This window comes from Lepus europaeus, chromosome 19 (assembly GCF_033115175.1).
Source record: "Lepus europaeus isolate LE1 chromosome 19, mLepTim1.pri, whole genome shotgun sequence".
In the NCBI taxonomy this organism is placed as follows: domain Eukaryota; kingdom Metazoa; phylum Chordata; class Mammalia; order Lagomorpha; family Leporidae; genus Lepus; species Lepus europaeus.
The window spans coordinates 36,662,678-36,678,552 of NC_084845.1; the positions used below are offsets into that span (position 1 = coordinate 36,662,678).

Consider the following 15,875-nt stretch of genomic DNA (forward strand, 5'->3'; position numbering starts at 1 on the left):
AGTAGCACTTGGTGGTTTTAACTTGCATGTCCCTAATCACTAATGAGCTGGACCCTCTGGTCACGTTTGCAACGGCTTTCCTGGGTGTGAGGAGGGTGCAAATAGTTTGCCTACTTCCTAATAATGGTTTTGTTTTCTTCTTGTTGGGTTTTGAGACTCCTTTATAGATTCTGGACACACGTAGTTATGTAATGTTAAGTATTTTCTCCCATTTTATTCTTTGTCTTACTTGCTTCATAGTATCTTTTACAGAGCAAAAGCTTTTAAATTTTAATGAAGTCCAAATTGTCAATTTTTTTTTTTAATCTTAGAGAGCGTCCTTTTAGTATAAAGTATGATAACTCTCTTCCTAACTCAAGGTCACAAAAGTTTTCTCCTAGGTGTACTTCTAAATGTTTTATAGTTTGTGTTCTGACTTGTGGTCCATTTTGAGCTACTTTTTTTTGTATAATGTATATATCATTGTTCTTTCTTTCTTTATCTTTTTCCCTCCCTCCTTCTCTTCTTTCTTTTCTTATTTTTTTTTTATTTATTTATTATTTTTCTTCCTTCCTTTCTTTGGCAAAAGGAACTGCTTTCTCCATTGAGTTGCCTTTGCATCTTTGTCAAAAATCAGTTTGTGGGGGGGTGTTGGTGCTGTGGCACAGCAGGTTAAAGCCCCCGTCTACAGTGCTGGCATCCCATTTGGGCACTGGTTCGAGTCCCTGCTGCTCCACTTCTGATTCAACTCTCTGCCTGTGCACCTGGGAAAGCAGTGGAAGATGGCCCAAGTCCTTGGGCCCCTGCACCCATGTTGGAGAACCGGAAGAAACTCCTGGCTCCTGGCTTTGGATTGGCTTAGCTCTGGCCGTTGTGGCTGTTTGGGATATAACCAGTGGATGGAAGACCTCTCTCTCTCTCTCTCTCTGCCTCTACCTCTCTCTGTAACTCTATATTCCAAATACATCAGTGGGCTGCATTTGCTGGATTTATCACTGCCCTCCTCGTCCTGATCCTTAGGCTGACACCATGACTTCTGGATTACTGCTGCTTTACGGGAAGTCTTGCAATCATAGAGTGGCAGGGACCCAATCACCTGAGGCATCACTGTGGCCTCGCCGTGTCTGTGTTAACAGGAAGCTGGCGTCAGGATCCAGGGTTGGGTATTGAACCCAGGCCCCTGCTTTGGAATGTGGGCATCCCAACTGACATCTCCACCACTAGGCCAAACCCTCACCCCTCTGCTGAGATGTTAACCGGGACTGGGTTAACTGTGTCAACTGGGGAGAGAGTTAGTGTCCTAGCTATGCTGAATCTCCAATCCATATGTGCAATGTCTCTCTTTAATTATCTAGGTTTTTAAATTTCTTTCATCATTGGTAGTTTTCTGTATACAGATCCTGCACATGTCTGTTAGATTTGTATCTATGTAGCTGCCTTCTTTTTTTGGAGCTGTTGTATATGATATGTCAATGGTTCAGTTTTCAATGGCTCATCTCCGGACAGACATTTGGCATAGAACAAAGACAGCACTTGGAACGCTGGCATCCCATGTCAAAGTGCTTGGTTAGAATTCCCTGCTGCTCCACTTCCGATCCAGATTCCTGCTATTGTGCACCCTGGGAGGCAGTAGATGATGGCTCAGGTCTCTGTCACCCATGTGGGAGACTCCAACTGAGTTCCAGGCTTCTGGCTTTGGCAGAACCCAACCCTGGCTGTTGCGAGCATATAGGGGAGTGAACCAGCTGATGGAAAATATCTCTGCCTGCCTTTCAAGTAAAATGAAAGTAAATAAATATGTATTTTGACAGAAACATTATTTGATATATTAACCTTAAATCTCCTACCCTTATTAAACTCAGTTAATAGTTCCAATTTTTTTAACAGATTCCTTTGGGACTTTCTATGTATACATGTTATCTGTGCATGGAGATGGTTTTACTCCTTCCTTTCCCAACTCTGTGCTTGCCCTGATCTTGGCCTTTTTACCTGGGCTAGGACCCCAGGGAGAGCTTGCATTGGAGTGATGTGGATGAGCATCGTCTCCTTGCCCCCAGTCGTAGATGAGAACAAACATGTTTCGCGGTTGCATCTGAAGTCAGCCGTGTTTGTGGGTGCCCTCTCAGGCTTAGAAATTTCCTTTGCAGTCTCGGTTGGCTGAGAGTTTTTACCGTGGCCAAAGATGAACTGTCTCTGAATGGTGGTGTTTTTTTCTGTATCAGTTGATAGAACCATGTGGTTTTTCTTCCTTACTCTGCTAACAGGAAAGATTACAGCGATGGCTATCCAAGTGTTCAACCGGCTTTGCATTCCTGGGATAAGCTGCATTTGGCTGTGATTCGCTGACCTTTCTGGATTCCCTTTGCTAATATCTAGATGGAGAGGACTCTTGTGTCTACACTCATCAGAGGTACTAGTCTGTAGTTTTCTTGTTTTTATCTGCTTTTGTGGGTATCTGGACAATGCTGCTGGCCTAGTGAAGTGATGTGGAAGTGTTTATTCCTCCTCTGTTTTCTAGTACGATTTGTGTAAAGGATCTTAAATGCTGAGAAGACTTCACAGAAAAATCATCTGCGCCTAGAGTTTCCTTATTCGGAAGGTTTTACACTGTAAATTCAATTTCTTATGTACTTATTTGAAAGGCAGAGTTACAGAGAGAGAAGGAGACACACACAGCCACTGGCTCACTCCCCAAACGGCTACAACAGCCAGGACTGTGCCAGACAGAAGCCAGAAGCCAGGAGATTCTTCCAGATCTTCCATGCGGGTTCAGGGGCCCAAGGACTTGGGCCATCTTCTACTGCTTTCCCAAGCCATAGCAGAGAGCTGGATCTGAAGTGGAGCAGCCAGGACTTGAACCAGTGCCCATATGGGATGCTGGCACTGGAGGTGATGGCTTTACCTGTTAGGCCACAATGTTGGCCCCATTATAATTTCAGTTTCTTTTTTGACATTTTATCTAGAATGGTCTTAAGCTTACAAAACAAAAATTGTGACGTAGTTAAGAGTTCCTGTGCAACCTTCACCCCATCCCCCCATTGGCGCCCACTTCACCTTCTCTGTCACCCTGAATGAACTGCACCCAGCTCCCCTACTTTTTAATTCCAGTCTCTTTGGAATAGACTACTTGGTCTATCGATTTGTTCTTGGGTGAGTTTAGGTATTTGTGGCTTTCACAGAACTGACGGCTTTTAACTTGGCTGTCTGATGTATGTGTACAGAGGAGCTTCGGCTAGAGTTTTATTAATTTCATTGATCTTTTAAAGAACCACCCTTTATGTTCATTTATTTCTCTATTTTTCTGCTTTTAATTTCACTGATTTCCACCCTTATTATCTCCTTTTCCTTCTACTTGTTTTAGGTTTACTTTGCCCTTTTTTATTCTGTAAGGGAACAACGTTAAGTTGTTCATATGAAACCTTTATTGTTTAAATACAAATGCTTAATGCTGGGAGGGGTTGTGGCACAGTGGTTAAGGCAGGGCTTGGGATGCCTGCATCCCCTGTGGGAGTGCCTGGGCTGGAGTCTCTGCTCTGACCTGAATGCACCTTCCTGCTGATGCACATGCTGGGAGGCAGCCCAAGCCCTTGGCTCCCTCTGCCACTCATGTGGGAGACTCAGGGGCAGTCTGGGCTCCTGGCTTTGGCCCAGCCCAGCCCTGCCTGTTGCAGACATTTGAGGAGTTAAGTCATGGATAGAAGCATAGAAGCACTTTTAACTCTCTCTCTCTCTCTCTCTCTCTCTCTCTCTCTGCCTTTCAAATCAAAATAAACAAATATAAAATAAAGAGATTCTGGAAATTGAATTAAAAGATCCATTCATAAAAATTTAATGTTATCCGTCTCTCTTTAAGCAGCACTTTTGCTCTGTCCCATAAATTTGATGTGTTCCACTCTATATTTGTTCCTATTTTCTAATTTTCCGGCAGATTTCCTTTTGATCCACAATCATTGAAAAGTGTGGTAATTTTCAAGTATTTGAGGAATTTTTTCCAGCTATCTCTCTCTCTCTCTCTCTCTCTCTTTTGCTAAGGTAATCTCTTTTTAAAGAAATCTTTTATTTAATGAATACAAATTTCATAGGTACAGCTTTAGGAATATAGCAATTCTTCCCCCCATACCCACCCTCCCACCCCCACTCCCATTTCACCTCTTACTCCCTCTCCCATCCCATTCTTCATCAAGATTTATTTTTAATTATCTTTATATACAGAAGATCAACTTTATACTAAGTAAAGATTTCAACAGTTTGCACTCACATAGGCACACAAAGTATAAAGTACTGTTTGAAGACTAGTTTTACTATTAATTCTCATAGTACAACGTATTAAGAACAGAGGTCCTACATGGGGAGCAAGTGCACAGTGACTCCTGTTGTTGATTTAACAATTGACACTCTTATTTATGACGTCAGTGATCACCTGGCCCAGCTATCTTTGTTATTCCTAGTTTAATTCCAAGTCGCTTGGGCTTTGAATCTCAGACCCTGAAGCTGGAAGTAGAACTTGGAGCTAGGTTTGGGAATATTTATAGGAAAAGTCTTGGAAGTGTTCAAACTTTGCAGCCTAACATCTATACTTGCTTCTTATATACCGAGGACATATTTATGAAAGCCCACGTAAATGTGCACAGTTCCCCCAAACCTGAAAAAAGTCTAAATAACACCAGGAAGTGGATGGTATTCCACAGCAGTGGACTGGCAGGCAGGCAGTAAAACTTGTCTGAGAAGCACCTGCCCCGAGGAAGACCACGGACGGCTGCGGGAAGGGGTTGATGATGCAGATTTAAGTCCTAGCTGGAATGGAGCTGCCGTGCGGTAGCAAACTCTGCCTCTCTTGTTTGTGGCCTTTTCCTCAGTACCTGGGACTTGGGCACGCCACCGCAGGTCTGGGAGGCTCACCTGCCTGCCTGCCTGCACCGTGGGGACTCATGGCATTCCTGGAGAAATTGTGCACAGGAGTAGGAGTGGCCCTCAGGAGGGGGCGTGCTCTGTAACCATCCAGGCAGCCAGTGCAGCCTCTTCCCAGCCTCCCGTGGTGGGGGAGGTGGGGAGGCACCGCCTTGGCATCAGTATGGGCTCCACCCGTTGCTGATGGGCTGGGACTGTTGGGCTGGCTTTCCCCCAATTTTTTCTTAAAAAATTTTTATTTATGTGAAAAGGAGAGAGAGAGATTCCAACAGTGGTTTACTCCCCAAAAGGCCACACCTGAAGGGGCTGGACCAGGCCAAAGCCAGGAGCCTGGACCTCCATCCAGGTCTCCCACATGGATGGCAGGACTCAAGCACTTGGCCGTCTTCTGCTGCTTCCCCAGGTGCAGGAGCCGGGAGCGTGGTCAGAAGCAGCACAGCTCTGATACAGGCTGACAGCATTCCACGTGTGCCCTAACCCGCTGTGCCACAATGCCAGCCCCAGACTGGCTTCCGTCTCGTCTTTCCCTCCTCCTCCAGTGTCTGGCGCGCATCTTAGCCAGGGTCCCTGCTGATGGGTGACCTTGCTGTTTCCACAGCCTCGCACCTGGGAGAGGGGACTCAAGTGGGACAGTTGTTGGAAGACCCTCCGCACCCCTACCTCCCCACACCAGATGGAAATCACCTGGATTTGATTACTGCACAATCCACTCCAGGATGCTTCCCAGAGTTCATGGGAAAATGGTCTGGAAAGGGAAGCTTATTTGAGTGCAGAAAAAAATTGATAACCCAGCATCATTTTTTCCCAATGTGAACATTTATGAAGTGCCCCCATGCCTGTGTCATAACATCTCACTGTACCCCATAAATATGCACAACTCTTAGATATCAATCCAAAAATTTTTAAAGATTTATTCATTTAAAAGGCAGTGCTAGAGAGAGAGGGAGAGAGAGGGATATTCCATCTGCTGGTTCCCTCCCCAGATGGCCACAATGGCTGGGCTGGGCCAGACTGAATCCGGGTGCCAAGAGTTTCATCCAGGTCTCCCATGGATGCATGTGGGTGCACATGGGTGGAGGGGCCGAAGCAGGTGCCTCAGCAGAGAACAAGACTGGAAGTGGAGCAGCCAGGACTCGAACCAACACCCATATGGGATGCTGCTGCTGCTGGTAGGCAGCTTTACCCACTGCGCCACAGCACTGGCCCCTAAAAATGCTTTTTAAAAAATCAGCCAGTGCTCATTGTGGCAGTACACATACTGAAATTGGACCGATACAGAGAAGATTAGCACGGCCACTGCGCAAGGGTCCCGTGCAAATTCGTGAAGCGGTCTATATTTAAAAAGAAATGTTCAGGTTGTTGGCCCTGCCCACCACAAGCCAAGGCTCCGTGGAAGGACACGCCAGGCACTCAGGTTGATTTCCATTCTCCTGCCTGGCCAGGAGTGTAGCCAGAGGAGGGTGTCTCTCGGTGCCCAGCACAGGGTCCAGGAACAGGGCACCCAGAGGAGGAGGGAGAGGAAGAGGAAGAGGAGGGTGTCTGGGAGCCAGTGGGGCACCTGCCCCCCATGCTGCATGGCCAACAGCTTTGCTCTCCGGGCGGAGCCAGCTTCTCTGACAGCGTTGCGGTCCCCATTCCTCCACGTCTTGGGTGTCTGGGCAAAATGTCCCGCTGTTCACTGCTGGTGTTCAAGCAGCGCGTGGTCGTCTTGTGCAGCTTCTGCTTCCTGGACAGAGGCAGGGAGGGGCTTTTAGGTCCCAGGGAACTTGACCCAGGCCACAGCCATTGCTCACGAAGCTCGCCCCGCCTCCCGCCCATGATTTTGTGTGGCAGTGACACCCCCAGGGCCTGGGGGCTGGGTCTTTTTTTTTTTTTTTTTTTTTTGGACAGGCAGAGTGGATAGTGAGAGAGAGAGAGATAGAGAGAAAGGTCTTCCTTTTTGCTGTTGGTTCACCCTCCAATGGCCACTGCAGCGGCGCATCTCGCTGATCCGAAGCCAGGAGCCAGGTGCTTCTCCTGGTCTCCCATGCGGGTGCAGGGCCCAAGGACTTGGGCCATCCTCCACTGCCCTCCCGGGCCATAGCAGAGAGCTGGCCTGGAAGAGGGGCAACCGGGACAGAATCCGGTGCCCCAACCGGGACTAGAACCCGGTGTGCCGGCGCTGCAAGGCTGAGGATTAGCCTTTTAAGCCAAGGCGTCGGCCAATGGGTCTTTTTTTATTTAAAGCTCCATCAAGCCCCTCTGGTGAGCGGACCCCTGAAATCCCATCTAAGCTGGGGGAAGGCAGAGTCGCCCTTGTGTAGACAAACACCCCCCCCCCCCCATGTGTGTACAGCTTCCCACGAGGAAGCCATGTCGTCTACAGGTATTTACTGTGTCGGACGTGGGGGGAGACGAGAAGCCCACCCCCCTGGTTTACAGCCAGGAAGAGGAGTGGGCCTCACCCCAAGGCAGGTGCATGGCTGGTAGATGCCATGATGGCACCAAAGGGATGACACGGTGCCTGTCTGAGGAATCAGGGAAGGCCTCCCTGAGGCGGTGACATGTGGGCCGAGATAAGAAGCATGCGTGAGAGTTGACTCTGGACAGGTGACAAGAGGAAGGCTGGGCTTTCGAGGCTGTGAGGCAGACATCAGCCCGATCTGTGAGTAACACTGTCGGTGGGCCGTATCCCTGGGACAGATGGAGGGTGGGTGGAAGAAGTGGGGCCTGCAGGTGTAGCCCAGCCTCCCTCCCTCCCCATGGCTCAGCTGCAGCCCAGCTTGATGGAGCAAGGGTCACCCTGCGGGATCAAAGAAGGACCTCCAACTCAGAACCTCCCCCTTCCTCGGCCCCACAGGACTCTTGCCCCTCCCCTAGGTGAGGAAGGCAATGGCCGAGAAGCCCAGGGGTTGCACTGTGGTCATCGGAGCCCCCGTCTCTGCCTCTGCCACATGGGGTCCTTCACAAGACTGGGGCTCGAGCAGACTCCCGGAGACCTGGACAAGGGCCGCACGGCCAGCACGGGCAGGAGCCAGAGCGGCCCTGGCAGGCATGCGGCCCCCAGCCCAGGGTCATCAGAGTTGCCCCCAGACCCCACCTCCATCACCAGCTTTCAAGTGCAGGTCAGAGTGGGTCACAGGGGCATGCCTCCCTGGGGGCTGGGGCACGGAGAAGTGCCAGGTCCCAGGGGAGACTGGAAGGGTCGGAGAACAGTGCTAGCGGCCCTGCGGGTCCCCTTGCCTCTGGGTTCTGCCCAAGGCCCCCAGGTGCGATCTTCCCACCACAAGGACAAAATCTAGACCCCTCGTGGTGGCTGAGGAGCTGTAGAAGCCTGGCCCTGCTTTGTGTCCTGCTCAGACCCACAGGGGCAGCAGTTCCAGCCAGGCACCTGTGCTTGGCACCCAGCCAGCCATGGCCGGGGCCCACACTTCCCTGCATGGAGCGCCCCTGCTCAAGGCGGCTGCTCATGCTTTCAGCAACCTTCCCTGGCCCTGCCCACTGCCTGTCCTCCTGGTGCCCTGTCCCCCAGGCTCTGGACCCCCAGCACCCTCCTTTCTCTCTCACCACGTTCATCTGCTTGGAACACCTGCTTTACTTAATGGTTTCTGACACCTGCTGTTTATGTCCTGTCTCTCCCCCCAGAATCTGGACTCCATGGGGGCGGGGTCTTGCTCTGTCCACCACTGGGTCCTGAGTGTCTGGAACAGGGTGTGGCACACATCAGGCGCTCAAGGAATATTTGCTGACTGTACCAAGGGACTCCCCAGGGATACTGCTGCCAGATATCCGGGGCCAGAGCATGGGGCCTACCCTCACCTTGTTTTCAAGGTGTCACCTTGTCTTCATTCAGAAGCAACCAGAACGTCTCAAACAGGTGGGGTCTCTTGGTCAGCATCCCTGCCACGCAGGGATGACACTGGCGAGCTGAAACCCAGAGAGAGGAAGGGGACTTTTTTCTAAATTTTTTTTTTTAATTTTTGACAGGCAGAGTGGACAGTGAGAGAGAGAGACAGAGAGAAAGGTCTTCCTTTTTGCCGTTGGTTCACCCTCCAGTGGCCGCCGCGGCCAGTGAGCTGCGGCCGGTGCACCGTGCTGATCCGAAGGCAGGAGCCAGGTACTTCTCCTGGTCTCCCATGGGGTGCAGGGCCCAAGGGCTTGGGCCATCCTCCACTGCACTCCCTGGCCACAGCAGAGAGCTGGCCTGGAAGAGGGGCAACCGGGACAGAATCCAGCGCCCCGACCGGGACTAGAACCCGGTGTGCCGGCACCGCTAGGCAGGGGATTAGCCTGTTGAGCCACAGCGCCGGCCGAAGGGGACTTTTTAAGAATGTATTTGTTTGATGGAGAGAGAGAGATGGATCTTCCATCCACTGGTTCACTCCCAAATGGCCACAACAGACAGGGCTGGGCTTGGCCCAAGCCAGGAGCCAAGACTTCCATCTGGGTCTCACATGTGAATGGCAGGAGCCCAAGCACTTGAGCCTGCACCTGCTGCCTCCCAGACACGTTAGCAGGGAGCTGGACTGGAAGCAGAGTAGCACTCCCATAGGGACATCCCAAGTGGGACCTTGAACCAGCTGGACCACAGTGCCTGTCCCAAGGTGGTTCTTCAAGGTGCTGGCCAGAAGAGCAAGGCAAAGGCAGAGGAAGGACCAGGAGTGCTGAGGGGTGCAGCCTCGGGTGGTGGGAAACCCAGGAGACCCAGGGGAGCTGAGCTGGCAATGGCAGAGGCCGTGTTGAGCAGACACGCATTGTTCCAATGACTGCCCCGGGAGCAGAGAATTTAAACAAAGACGAGAGACCTGCAGCAGGAGGGTGGGCATTTGGCCAGCACTGAGGCTCCCACGTCAGAGTACCCGGCTTTGATACTCAGCTCCGGCTCCTGACTCCAGCTTCCTGCCCACGTGCTCCCTGGGAGGCAGTGGGTGACCACCCACCCACCCACACCCACACACACATACACACACACACAGAGTCATCCAGGCTTGCCTCTCTGGGCTCCAGGCTTGTGGAGATTTCCTTGTTGTTTCCTAACTGGGATGAATCAGCTTTTCCCACCCTGCAGACACTGTCGCACACAACCTTAGGAACTCACACCGCTCTCCTCTTGCAGGTGGAAGACAAGCTCTTAATTAGCCCAAGCCGCCGGCGCACAGACACCTGTGCGAGCTGAGGGACTCCCGCCTCCCGGGGCGCGGGGCCCAGCGCTTTGCGCGGACAAGCCCTAAGTCTGTGAGAGGGCTGATCTGCCAGGGCCTTGATGAAGTCTCCATTGCAGCTGCTCACACCTGGTGCCTTTATCTGGTGCAGGGGCCCCGGGATGGGGGGTGGGGGGGCACACTGTTTATTCACGGCCTCGGAAGCTCCGGCTGGAAGGTGCAGAGTGCTGTGGCGTGATAAGCATTTGGGACAGGCAAGGTGCAGAAGCCAGCTGCCTCTTCCCCCGCCGCCCAGAGCAGAGCGGCTTGCTGTTCGCAGACTCAGGGAGGAGCCGCGGCTTTGCCTCTTGCACCCACGTGGAGCCCAAGTCAGACTCCGGGAGAGTAGGCTTGCCTGGATTTTTATTCCCTTATGTAGCAAGTGTGTTGTGAGTGGCTACCACGTGCCGGGCAGGTTTCTAGGGGCTGGGGAGAGACTGAAGAAGTAGCAGCAAGGCCTGTGCACCCACCCCACAGAGCTCACCCTCCCGGATGTCACCTGCTTGGAGGGGCAGTGCTAGGGTATTCTTTTCTGCCAAATGATGTTGCCTTTTCCTAACTTGACTTTGACGCGAGGCTTACAACACAGCATTGTCACTGCACGCCTCTCTCTCTCTCTCTCTCTCTCTCTCTCTCTCTCTCTCTCCTCTCTCCTTTCCTCTTTCTCTTCCTTTTTCTCTTCTATGAGGATGAGGATGGGGGTGGGGATTTCCAAGAAGCACTGCCCAGCTATCTCCCTTCTTTTCTTTCCTTCCTAATGATTTCAATAACTTTGATACAATGCACCAACGGCTCCTCTCACACAGGAACAAAAGGTGAAATGTTAATATGATTTTATTTGGGCTCAGATTGGATAAGGAAGACCTTTTGTTTCTTACCTTTCATCTTCAAGTCATCTCTCGTTAATTAAATCGAGCCTGTGGAAAGTGACCTGTGGGAGGAGGGGGACTCCTGAGAGTAGAATTTGTTTTAATCAAATATAGACAATAAATAAATAAGCGAAAAAAGGGCCATTAGGAAAAGAAATAGCCTGGGAACTTCCAGGCGGGAGTTCTTGAAGGAGAGGCAAGTTGCTTTTTTCTCCAGGTGAAAAGTACCGAGTCACGGTGTCCCTGCAACCGGGGCCACCTGGACAAGTCATCGCCACCTGAAGCCGACACCCTAGGACCGAAGAGCTTCCTGCTGGGTCTGCTTTTCCAGGACCACCCTTGATTGCAGCAAGGGGCTGCCCTGTTTCTCTGAGCCCATGCCACACCTGGCCACAAGGGGGCGGGGAAGAGTCATTTTCCTCTGCGTGGAGAGGCGGACCTGGCCGGCGGCTCACCTCCAGGCAAGGTGTGGCAGATGGGTGACAAAGACTGCTGGACTTAGGGTATCAAACCGGAACTGAAGGTCTGCCTGCTTGGGGGAGGGGGTCAATTCACCCCAAATTTGAAAACTGCCTGGAGCGAGGCAGACTCTCCCTGTACAGGGAGGAAAAGGAATGCAAGCTCTGTGGTGGGTGACAGTGCGGGCTCTGAGCCCTCCCGAGTTCACCTGCTGTGTGAGACTAAGTAGGCTATGCAGCCTTTCTGAGCCTCAGTCTCCTCATCTATAAAATGGGGATAAGAGCCTCATCTTACAGAGCTGTTGTCGGGAGCCATTAAATTATAAAAGTATTATAAATCTGAATGCACTTCAAACACACACGGGGAACGAGAAGGAAAAGATAAGCTTCTTTGGGAGCAAAAACGTTTTGAAATCCATCGTGGTTTTTTCATAATATGCATTTCCGGTGAACTTTTTGAAGACCCCTTATCTTCATGGGTGGTGAAATTTTTGACACCAAAATAAACGTGTCTTCATTCCATTGTTTTGTGAACTCTTTGAGGTCCCCTAATATGTTGAGCTGGAGTGACAGTGATTGGTGGCTGTTATAATGACCTTCCCTCCCCCACCAATGCAGCCTACTCCCAAAATGTGCTGCCTGCGGGGGAGTCCAGGCACACCCCACTGCCTCTTTTCCTTTTCCTTTGTATTTTTACGGAAAGTTATCACTACATATACAGGGCGAGTAGTGGACTTTTTTTTTTTTTTTTGACAGGCAGAGTTAATGAGAGAGAGAGAGAGAGAGAAAGGTCTTCCTTTGCCGTTGGTTCACCCCCCAAGTGGCCGCTACGGCCAGAGCTATGCTGATCTGAAGCCGAGAGCCAGGTGCTTCCTCCTGGTCTCCCATGCGGGTGCAGGGCCCAAGGACTTGGGCCATCCTCCACTGCCCTCCCAGACCACAGCAGAGAGTTGGCCTGGAAGAGGAGCAACCGGGACAGAATCCGGCGCCCCAACCGGGACTAGAACCCGGGGTACTGGCGCCGCGGGTGGAGGATTAGCCTAGTGAGCCGCAGTGCTGGCCAAGGACATTGTTTTTTAATACTTCTGTATGAGAGTACTTTGAAAAGGTTGTAGAAAAATAAAATTACAAAGTAAATTTATTTTGATGCAAAAAATGTTGAAATCCTGAGTACAGGAAGTCTTTTACAGGTTCATGGAAAATGGGTACTATGAAAAACCGCATGCATTTTGAATTTTTTTCCAACAAACCAAAGTTAGATTTTAATGTCATTTTCCATGAACTTTTGGAAGTATGTGTGTGTGTGCGCACATGTGTGTGCATGCATGTTTTCATTTGACTCGTGTAGCTCTTGGGGGTCTGCAGTGTGCTGTGTGTTCTGGAGGTACAGAAAGCGAGCTGAGCACCTGCCCTCCTGGGGTTTCCACTCTGGACCAGTGCTGTCCATTAGAGCATCCGTGGCCCCACCTCTGCTGCCCGGTGTGGTAGCCACTAGCCACCATGGCTCTTGAGCACTTGAAGTGCAGCTGGTAACAGGAAATTTATTTTGAATTGGAGTGGATCCTAATTCACTCACACTTGACGGTGCAGGGACAGAAGGTTCATGTGAAAATGCTGAGCACAGGCCCTGGTATACAGTTAACACTCAATACGTGCACCTTTCCTTTCCCTCTGCCCCACTATGTGGCACCTTGTGCATAACTCCTCTACTGCTATTCCACCTCATGGAGGATGAGTGGGTTCTAGAAAGGCAGGTGCCTTTCTAGACTTTCCCAGACAGCTAGTGGTCTTTCATGCCTCTTGGATTAAAGGGACTAGCAAAGGAGCAGCCTTTGGAGGGAAGCAGACAGGAATTGAAGTCTTGGCTCTGCCCCTGCCAGGCTCCAGGACCTGAGCCAGTGGCTCAGCCTGAGCGTGGCCTTCCTCTTCTGTTCACTGGGTGGCGCTGTCACTTCCTGGGGGTCTGAGCCCGGCAGAGGTCCAGACACAAGGAGAAATCAGTCCTAACCAGAGGGGGACCCTTCTCTGGACGCCCCAGCCTCCCAGATGTGGCCCTTGCACTCCTGCCCACTGCGCATGCCCACTGTCCTGGCTTGTTCCCTGGCTGGGGGTTGAGCCCCTGGGTCCAGGTAAGCCAATCATGTTGCCTACCTGGAACTCTCTCATGATAAACTGGGATGTGAGGGGCACGGCTCAGCAGAGAGAAGCAGACCGGAAAAGGCTCTTAATCCCAAGCCCCCAGCGCTGTCCCCAGCTGGAGGGAGCTGGTCTGCAGCAGGAACACATAAAGGCAAAGACTGAGATGCACAGTGGGGAGGGAGAGAGGCAGAGGAGGGGGAAGAGAGAGAAGGAGGAAGCGCAGACAGGGGAACAAATGGCCTCTTGGCCCCGACCCATAGCCGAGACCCTCCTGCGTAGCCCCTCCAGCCTCCCCACACGTTCTCCCTTCTGCCTGGGTGGTTTGAGCTGGGTTTCCCTCACGTACTGTGAAACGAGTTCTAAACAAAACGTCCACCCCTCAGGCCCTTCCTCCTTTTTTGGTCACCTGCATCCCACTGATCCCTTTGGAACCTGGCCTGGATCTCTGGCCCACTACCTGTCGCCACACCTGCCGGGGCGGGGTGGGGGCGGGGAGACCTCGGGCCTGGAGCAGCCTCAGGGGGCTGGGAGGCCACCAAGTCCCTGGGAGTTCATCAGTGCAGTGGGCGTCGTCTTCCGCCCTGTGTCTGTGACGCGGCTTCAGGACCACAGGGTCACAAAAGAGCTGGCGCTGCCCTCTGAGAGGCAGCCGGATGCGAGCAGCAGAGAGCGCTCACCAACAGGAACCGGATCTCTCCAGTCCTAGCCTGGACCTCAGCTTCTTTAAAAGGGGTGATGAGAGATGTCCTGTATGTCTTGCCGTCTTGCCATAGGGGGTTGCGTCTGGACTAGCGGATCCGGCATTCAGCGCTCTCCCGGGGGGCGCTACAGGGCACGCAGGCCACTTGGAGCTTGGTGCGCTCTCTGGTCTTCCATCACCCCCCACACCTGTGAGGAACAACCGGAAGGCAGGTCGGGGGCAGCTGCGTGTTCCCCACCTGCCCTTGCTGGAGAGGACTCCCAGCAGTCTCCTAAGTTCTGCGGAGACATGGCAGCATGGCCCTGGGACCGGCGGGCTCCCACGAAGGCCACGGACACATCCTCCGGAGAGACGATCACCCCACCTGGGGAGCTGCCCCTCCGCGCCCCGTGGAGCCTCGCCAGAGGCCTCCTTCCTCCTCCTCCGAGCTTGCCTCTCACTGGGTCCCCGGGTTTCTGGCTTCTGCCCGCTGGCTGCCAACTGGCCAATGCCAGGGGCACTGCGGTGTTCTGACCTCACAAAGCCCTAGTTCGGAGGCGGTTCTTTGTGCCGCCCTGGTCACAGCTGGCTTTCCCCGGGTGCAGGCAAGACCACCCGAACAGAGGATGGGCCCTGGCCCCAGCGTGCCCTCAGACCCCGAGGTGTGGGATCTCACACTTCTGTTCCTCTATGGTCCTTCATCTGGAACTCACGGCCAAAAACACCTGCCCTTGCGACCTCACAGATGGATTACACGGGAGATGTGAGACGCCGCGTAGCACCGTGTGACTGTACCGGCCGGTATTACTTTTTAATATAACCGTAGAAAACCTTATTACCGACATGATATATGCTCACTGGAGAAACACAAAAGATGCAGATAAGGAAATGATGAAAATAAAGACAGTTCATAATCCCACCACCCACCGATAACGGCTATAAATGATGTAATGGATATCAATCGGCGATGTGAGTCTATTTGTGTGAAATAGGATCGCACTCCTTGTGCTATTTCGCTGCTTGATTTTTTTTTCCTATAATAACAAGTGATCAGTAGAGGGATGTCCTCCTGCCAGAGATGAAATTTATGAGATTTTCTCGCTCCATTCACAGCCGGAAAAATCACCCAGAATTTGAAGGTCAGCTCCTCCTCTATCCTCCAGAGAGTAGGCGTGTGTGCCTGGGGCTCCCCTGGGCCTGGGGCTCCCCTGGGCATGGGCCTCCCTCGGGAGGAAGGGCTGTGGCACAGCCAGACCCTCAGCGCCTTGGGTGTCTGTCGGGAGCCAGATCTGCCTGTCTCCGAGAGGGTGGTCGCTGGCAGGCAGGGGCTGGGGGCTCCGGTTCTGAGAGGTGGTGAGAAACGGCTCCGGGGATGATCCAGGGTCGCTGGAGCTGCCTGGGTCCCTGAAGGTGAGGGGTGGAGCAGAGCGTGTGGGGGGATGAGCTGCCCTCCCACCTTCCCAATTCCCAAACCTGGCACCTCAATCCTTCCGCCGAGAAGACAAGAGCGTCTACCAGGACGGAGACGGGGATAGATTCTCTTAGCAGGCAGCCAGTTGCCCGGCATGGGCTGCCCTAGGTGTTTGGGGTGCGGTCCATGGCCTGGTGGTTTGATCCCTGCCTGGAGTCTTCTGCATGTGGAGAGCTGGGGAACTCTGCACTG

At 52.3% G+C, this 15,875-nt stretch overlaps 1 non-coding gene across 1 annotated transcript; it reads left to right on the forward strand.

Annotated features, from left to right (window-relative positions):
- The first annotated feature begins 6,121 nt into the window (after positions 1-6,121).
- Positions 6,122-6,228, forward strand: LOC133748947 (U6 spliceosomal RNA). Its single transcript, XR_009864544.1, has one exon. It is a non-coding gene; the product is annotated as a U6 spliceosomal RNA (small nuclear RNA).
- The last annotated feature ends 9,647 nt before the right edge of the window (positions 6,229-15,875 follow it).